Source organism: Tupaia chinensis, unplaced genomic scaffold (genome assembly GCF_000334495.1).
Source record: "Tupaia chinensis unplaced genomic scaffold, TupChi_1.0 Scaffold000086_1, whole genome shotgun sequence".
In the NCBI taxonomy this organism is placed as follows: domain Eukaryota; kingdom Metazoa; phylum Chordata; class Mammalia; order Scandentia; family Tupaiidae; genus Tupaia; species Tupaia belangeri.
In genome coordinates this window covers 5,128,406-5,136,014 of record NW_006159548.1, presented here as the reverse complement: position 1 = coordinate 5,136,014, position 7,609 = coordinate 5,128,406, and positions in this window count along the sequence as shown.

The following is a 7,609-nucleotide window of genomic DNA, read 5'->3' as shown; positions in this document are numbered from 1 at the left end:
ATGTGAGAATCTAGTGCTTTTAACCACCATGCCCCCTGCCGGTCCCTTATTTATTTTTTTAAGAATTATTTTATTTTAATTAATTAATTTATTTAAATTTGACCAGAGAGGGACAGAGAGAGTGAGAGAGAGAAAAAATGAGAAAGCAAGACTTGAACCATGGTTGGCCATGTGGGAGTCCAGTGCCCTTAACTACCACATCACTTGCTAGCCCCTCTATATTTTTATTTTAATTCTCTCTTTTGTCTCATGTCCTCTTGGCTTAACAACCTGTGAAGAAGGAGGCTCTTTTCTATCAGTACCACTTAGAAAATTCCCATGGACTGGGACTAGCAGATGGCAGAATGGTTACATCATTGAACTCCCACATAGTCCACCGTGGTTTGAGTCCTGAACCCAGCAGCAGCTTAAAACTCATGCTGGGTGCATGTGCATGTATGCCCAAAATCTTGAGAGGAGAATGGAGGAAAAGGGATTGTGGTGTGGCCATTCCCCCCGGGAGGGGGGGCATTTCTCACTTTCTGTCTCTGTCTCTCTCTGTCTCTCCAGTGAGCACATGTGCCCTATACCAAGAAAGCTAAAAAAAAAAAAAAAATTCCCTGGGAAGGACTCTGGTTGGCAAGCTGTATATTCTGGTTAAGGATGAGAGGCACAATCAGTTACTAGAAGAGGCGGAGTGTAAAGGCCGGGCAACTGGAATGTTAACCAAGGAGCTACCCTGACTGGTGTCTAGCACACCTGTGGTGACACGTGACCTTCCCACTGCACAGTCAATCTCCAGCACGCGTTTGATACCCGAGTGCCTGTCAGTGGGCGTAGGACAATTGATGCTCTTGTGAAAAATAGAAAAGTTCAACTTTCTAGTATTTCATGTGTGGGTTTGCAATAAATAGAGCAATATTTACAATACTTTTTAAAAAATCATTTTACTTAACTTTATTTATTGACTTATTTTTTAATTTGACCAGAGAGGGACAGAGAGAACGAGGAAGAGAGAGAGAGAGAAAGTGAGAGATCAAGCCGCCAAGTCTGGGATTTGAACTGCAGTCGGCCATGTGAGCCCAGCACCCTTAACCACCACACCACCCTTAACCACCGGCTTCTATAATACTTTTTTTTTTTTTTTTTAATGAGGAAGATGTCAAGAAATATTTGTTGGTGACTGAAGGGTCCTTGTGGCTCAGCTGCATCTTAGCACATGAACTTGTTTCAAACAAATGTCAACCGAGATGGATTGTTCATGGGTCTCAGTCTGTCCAGTGTCTGTATCCAGGCCACCTTGATGAGAAGTTCCCAATATGCAGTAAGGACATGCATGGTAAGGAATACTCATTTAGGAAGGCTGTGTTGAGACACGTAGAGGAAAGCCCCATGTCTTCCATCCTAGATTTGGAGTTGCGCTGAGTGTTGCTTGAGGAGGTGAACTTTGCTTGTTCTCATTTATTCCACACTATTTATTGGGTGTCCACTTCATGTTAGAACACTATTCTTAGGGCTTGGGTACAGACAAAAATACCTGCCCCACTGGAATTAACCTTCTAGTGGGCTGGAGACCGAGAATAAACCATAAATCTAACACAGGGGTAAATGATCTAATATGTTATGATATTCTGGAACAGGTGCTGCGGAAAAATTAAAGATGGTCAGGAGAAGGAACGTCAGGGAGGGTGCGGTTGGAATTTCAGCTGGAAGATGTTATTTGAACAAGGACTTGAGGGTGTAGATAGCTGGAGGAAGAGTGTATCGGGCAGTTACAGCCATGCAAAGGGCTTGAGGCAGGAGTAGGCTGTGATGGCCAGCAACAAGACCACTGTAACTTGAGCACAGCGAGGAAGGGGACAGTTGTAGAAGAGGTCAGGAAGCCAGATGATTATCTTGGGGGAAGGAGGTTTTGCAGAGAGTCATGACATGATTTTACATCTATATCTATCTATATCTATATATGTCTATCTCTATCTCTCTATCTCTATATCTTTTTCCCCCAGAGGTTTTTGCCTTAGGATGTGTACACTCACCAGAGAGAGAGTGAGACAGGAAGAGAGAGATCACCTTCCCCACCGCCCTGGGGAATGGCCATGCCACAACCCCTTCTTTTCCATTCTCTTCCCAGGACCATGGGCATGCATGACATGCACCTGGTGTGATTTTTCTAGCCACTGGGCCCCGGACTTGAACCATAGTCAACTACTTGGGAGTCCAGTGACATCACCATTATGCCATCTGCTGGTTCGAATCTTACTTAGATTTTACAAGGACAGCTCTGACCACTGTGAGAGGAGCTGGGGCCAAGGTAATTCAGTAATTGCAATGATAATTGCAACGGTCTTGCAGGGAGATGATGGTGACTCAGACTGGAGTGGGAGCAGGCTAGGTGTGGGAGATGGGAAATTCTGGGCATTTGTGAAGGTAGAGGTGACGGTATTTCCTGGTTTGGGGCATAAACACTTTACGGCTGGGGTTGGGTGTGTTTGGGTGGTGGGATTATGGCTGAATTAAAAAATTATCTTATTACTGAAGCCAGGTATTGGAAACAGAGTCTCCGGATTCCCATCTCTGTTCTCCAAGATACTAACCAGACATGGGAGTGTGTTCTATAGTCGCAAATACAACACTCAGCTCAAGTAATTCCCTTAATATCGACTTAGTGGACAGCTTCCTAGATTGTGCGTAATTTCCTTTTAAAAGAAGAGCGGGCTTGGTGGTACATGACTGTAATCCCAACTACCAGGGAGGTCGACGCAGCAGGATTGCAAATTCGAGGCTAATCTGGATGAGGTAACAAGACCCTATCTTAAATAAATAAATAAGCAACAATGTTATTTATTTATTTTTTTGGAAGAGGTTTTTGCTATAGGGCACGTGCACTCTCCAGCCAGACAGAGAGAGACAGAGACAGAAAGTGAGAAATCACCCCCCAGGGGGGATGACCACGCCATAATCCCTTCTCCATTCTCTTCTCGGGATCTTGGGCACACATGCACACGCACTCGGTGTGAGTTTAAGCCGCCGGGTCTGGGACTTGAACTGTGGTCGGCTACGTGGGAGTCTAGCGACATAGCCATTATGCCAACTGCTGGTCCCCCATTAGGATGTTTTTTAAATAAATAAAAGTTGGGAAGAACAAAAATGCCTTATTTAGGAAGATATGTTAGTATTTAAGTTATAAAAAACTAAGAAACATTATGTGTTAAGTTATTAAGAGTCTGTGGAAGGGTGGTTAATGAATTGTAGGAGTGGAGAGGGGCTATATACACACACGCACAACACACGCACACACATGTATATTTTTGCTATAGGGTGTGTGTGCTCTCCAGAGAGATATAGTCAGAAAGCGAGAAATCACCCCCCAGGGGGATGGCCATGCCATAATCCCTTCTCCTCCATTCTCCTCCCTGGACTTTGGGCGCACACACACACATGCATCCAGCGTGAGTTTCAAGTCATTGGGTTCGGGACTCGAACTGTGGTCGACAATGTAGGAATCCAGTGACATAACCATTATGCCATCTGCTGGTCCCAGAAATGATATTTTCGTCTTTAGTTCAATAAAGGATCTGGCTCGCAGCCTGGTGAGTGGTATACCAGGAGAGCCATCCTTATGTCCAGAGCATCTTGGCTCAAAGGGAAGGGGAGGAAAGGAGCAGTGAGGGAGGTGACCCCCTGTGGGGCCCAGGTTCTGTGGCTTGCCCTATTTTACCACCTGCAACCCTCTATGTGATGAAATTGTATTTTATACCTGCTCTCACTCTTGGGACTTAGACTCTTTTTTTTTTGTTTTGTTTTGAGAGGTTTTTGCTATAGGGCGCGTGCACTTGCCAGACAGACAGAGAGACAGAGAGACAGAAAGCAGGAAATCACCCCCCCCAGGGGGGATGGTCATGCCGCAATCCCTTCTCCTTCATTCTCCTCTCGGGATCTTGGGCACACACGCACACGCGCCCTGAGCCTTTTTTTTTTTTTTAAATACTTATTTAAAGAATTATTTAGTTTTATTTATTGTTATTATTATTTTTTAAAATTTGACTAAACAAAGAGTGGGAAAGTGAGAAAACAAGCTGCCAGGTCCTGGACTTGAACTGTAGTCAGCCATGTGGGAGTCTAGCACCTTAACCATCATGCAGCCTGCTGGCCCCTATTTATTCAAAATTGTGTTTAAAGTATATGTTACATATGAGACCAGCAGGTAGCATGCTGATTAAGACACTGGACTCCCACATGGCCAACAGTGGGTCGAGTCCTAGACCTCATGGCTTGCCTTCTCATTTTCCCTCTCTGTCTCTCTCTCTCTGGTCAAATTAAAAAATAATAATTATAACAAATAAAACTAACTAACTAAATAATTCCTTAAAAAAATATATATGTGGGGACCAGCAGATGGTGTAATGGCTACGCCACTGGACACCCATGTAGTAGACCATGGTTCGAGTCCCGGACCCAGTGGCTTAAACTCATGCCAGGTGCGTGTGTGTGCGTGCCCAAGATCCCGAGAGGAGAACGGAGGAGAAGGGATTGTGGCATGGCCATCCTTCCTGGGGGGTGATTTCTCGCTTTCTGTCTCTCTCTGTCTCTCTCTCTTTCTGGCAAACTCATGCACCCCATAGCAAAAACCTCAAAAAAAAAATATATATATATATACAGAAATGACATAAATTTGCCATTTTAAACCTTTGTTTTAGATAGGGAGTGTGTATACTAACCAGAGAGAGGGGAAGACAGAGAAAGCACCTCCCCCGAACAGGGCCTGGCCATGCCACAATTCCTTCTACTCCGTTTCTTCCTCACTCTGGGATTTGGGGCATGCACACACTTGCTATCTGGCATGCTTTTCAAGCTACCCAATCTGGGATTTGAACTACCAGGTCAGTCATGTGGGATGTGGCTCCTTTAATCTCTAGGTCACTGCACTAGCTCACCATTCTAAACACTTTGAAGTGTACAGAAGGACTGAGTTTTAATTATTGGGTCGTCAGGAAAGTCATGACACATTTTTGCAATGAAAAACAGAAAAATACATTATGACTTTCCCGACAACCTCTCAGTGTTAGCTTCCGTGCTAGGCACAGAGTGAGCGCCGAGTAGACTGTTTTGGAATACACAGATACACAGGTATCTGGGGCAGGGTGGGCAGGAAGGGTCTGTGCTTGTACACACATGTCTCTGCCCATCATTGCCCAGCAAGTCCCTGCCAGAGAAAGACGCGAGGGCAGAAAGGTGGCTTCACCCAGGGAACGCTGGCTCTCGGTTGCACCCCGCTTTCTGGATCTGGACTTGGGGTAATTCCATCTGTTCTCTTTCTCTTCCTGCTCATCTCGGTGCTGGATAATTTTATGCATCAGTCTGGCTGGGTCTCGGTGCCCGGATGAAGTTGTGCATTGCTTAACAGCAGGGACACATTCTGAGAAATGGGCTGTTATGTGATTTCGTTGTGCGAACGCGGTGGTGTGTACTTACACAGACCTGGATGGTTTCACCCACTGTGCACCTAGGCTCCATGGCATAGCCCGTTGCTTCTGGGCTAAAAAACCTGGATGGGATGTATATTACTGGACACACTAACAGAATGGTAAGTATGTGTGTACTTACAAATAGGAAGGGAACAGTAAAATACAGTATGCAAATTTAAAACATAATGCACCTATCGAGGGTACTTACTATGAATGGAGCTCGCAGGACTCGAAGTTGCGGAGTTGAATGAAAGGGAAGACCTAGGACATGACGGTACACTGCTGGGGGCTTTATAAACACTGGACACTTAGTGATACCCAATTTGTTAAAAAATATTTTTCTTGGGGACCAGCACGTGGTGTGGTGGTTAAGGTGCTGGACACTCCTGCATGACTGACCACAGTTCGAGTCCTGGACCTGGTGGCTTGCTTTCTCACTTTTCCTCTTTCTTTCTCTCTCTGATCAAATTAAAATAAATGAATGAATAAATAAAATTAAGCAATTCTTTAAAAATATTAAATATTTTTTCTTTCTTCAATAATAAATTAACCTTCACTTACTATAACTTTTTTTTTTTTTTTTTTTTAGGAGAGGTTTTTGCTGTAGGGCGCGTGCACTCGCCAGAAAGACAGAGAGACAGAGACAGAAAGCGAGAAATCACCCCCCAGGGGGGATGGCCACGCTGCAATCCCATCTCCTCCATTCTCCTCTCGGGATCTTGGGCATGCACGCACATGCACCCAGCATGAGTTTAAGCCACCAAGTCCGGGACTCAAACTGCAATCGACTACATGGGAGTTCAGAGACATAGCCATTACGCTAACTGCTGGTTCAACTTACTCTAACTCTTTTACTTTATAAACTTTAAAGTTTTTATAAAGTTTGCAACTCTTATAATAACACTTAGCTTAAAACATTAGCAAATTTGGGGCTGGCAGGTGGTGTGGTGGTTAGGGGAATGGAGTAGTCACATGGCCTACTGCGGTTCAGGTCCTGGACCTGGGGCTTGCTTTCTCACTTTCCCTCTCTCTCTGTGTCTCTCTCTGGTCAAATAATAATAATAATAATAATAATAATAATAATAAGTGACATTAAATAAAATAATTCTTTTAAAAAATGAGCAAATTATACAGTGGTATGAAATATTTTCTTATATCTTTCTTATATAGGGGTTGGTAGGTGGTGTGGTGGTTAAGGGCAGAGGACTCCCACATGGCCAACCACTGTTCGAGTCCTGGACCTGGCAGCTTGCTTCTTCACTTTCCCTTTATCTCTCTCTGTACTTCTCTGGTCAAGTTAAAAATAGATAAATAAATAAATAAAGTTAAATAAAATAATAAAAATATCTCTATATCTTTCCTATCTAAGCTTGTTTCTATCTTAATTTTTTTAACTTTTAAAGCATTTTTTATTTTTACTTTATTTATCTTTTTGGAGAGGTTTTTGCTATAGGGCGCGTGCGCTTGCCAGAAAGCGAGAAATCACCCCCCAGGGGGGATGGCCACGCCGCAATCCCTTCTCCTCTATTCTCCTCTCGGGATCTTGGGCACACACGCACACGAGCCCAGCATGAGTTTAAGCCACTGGGTCTGGGACTCGAACCACGGTTGACTACGTGGGAGTCCAGCGACATAGCCATTATGCTAACTGCTGGTTCCAAAACATTTTTTATTAAACACTAAGATGAAAACACACATTAACCTATGCCTACACAGAGTCATAATCATTAATATAATTGTCTGCCACTTCCATATCTTGTCCCATGAGAGAGTGAACAAAACATGAGATTAAATCAAGCACGAGAGAAAACAATTCAATCAAGACGTAGCTGGCGTAATGTGACATACTGTTTTGTAGTCACTTTTTTTTTTAACCAAGTAGAAAAAGCATGTTTTAAAATAGCATAGTAAAGGGGCCAACAGATGGCATACTGGTTACATTGTTGGACTCTCACATGGCCAACCACAGTTCGAATCCTGGACCTGGTGACTTGAAACTCACGCAGGGTGCATTTGCATGCGTGCCCAGAATCCCTAGAGAAGAATGGAGGAGAAGGGATTGCTGCATGGCCATATCCCCAGGGGGGTGATTTCTCACTTTCCCTCTCACTACCTTGTCTCTCTCTCCAGGGAGTGTACGTGCCCTACAGCAAACCAAGGCAAAA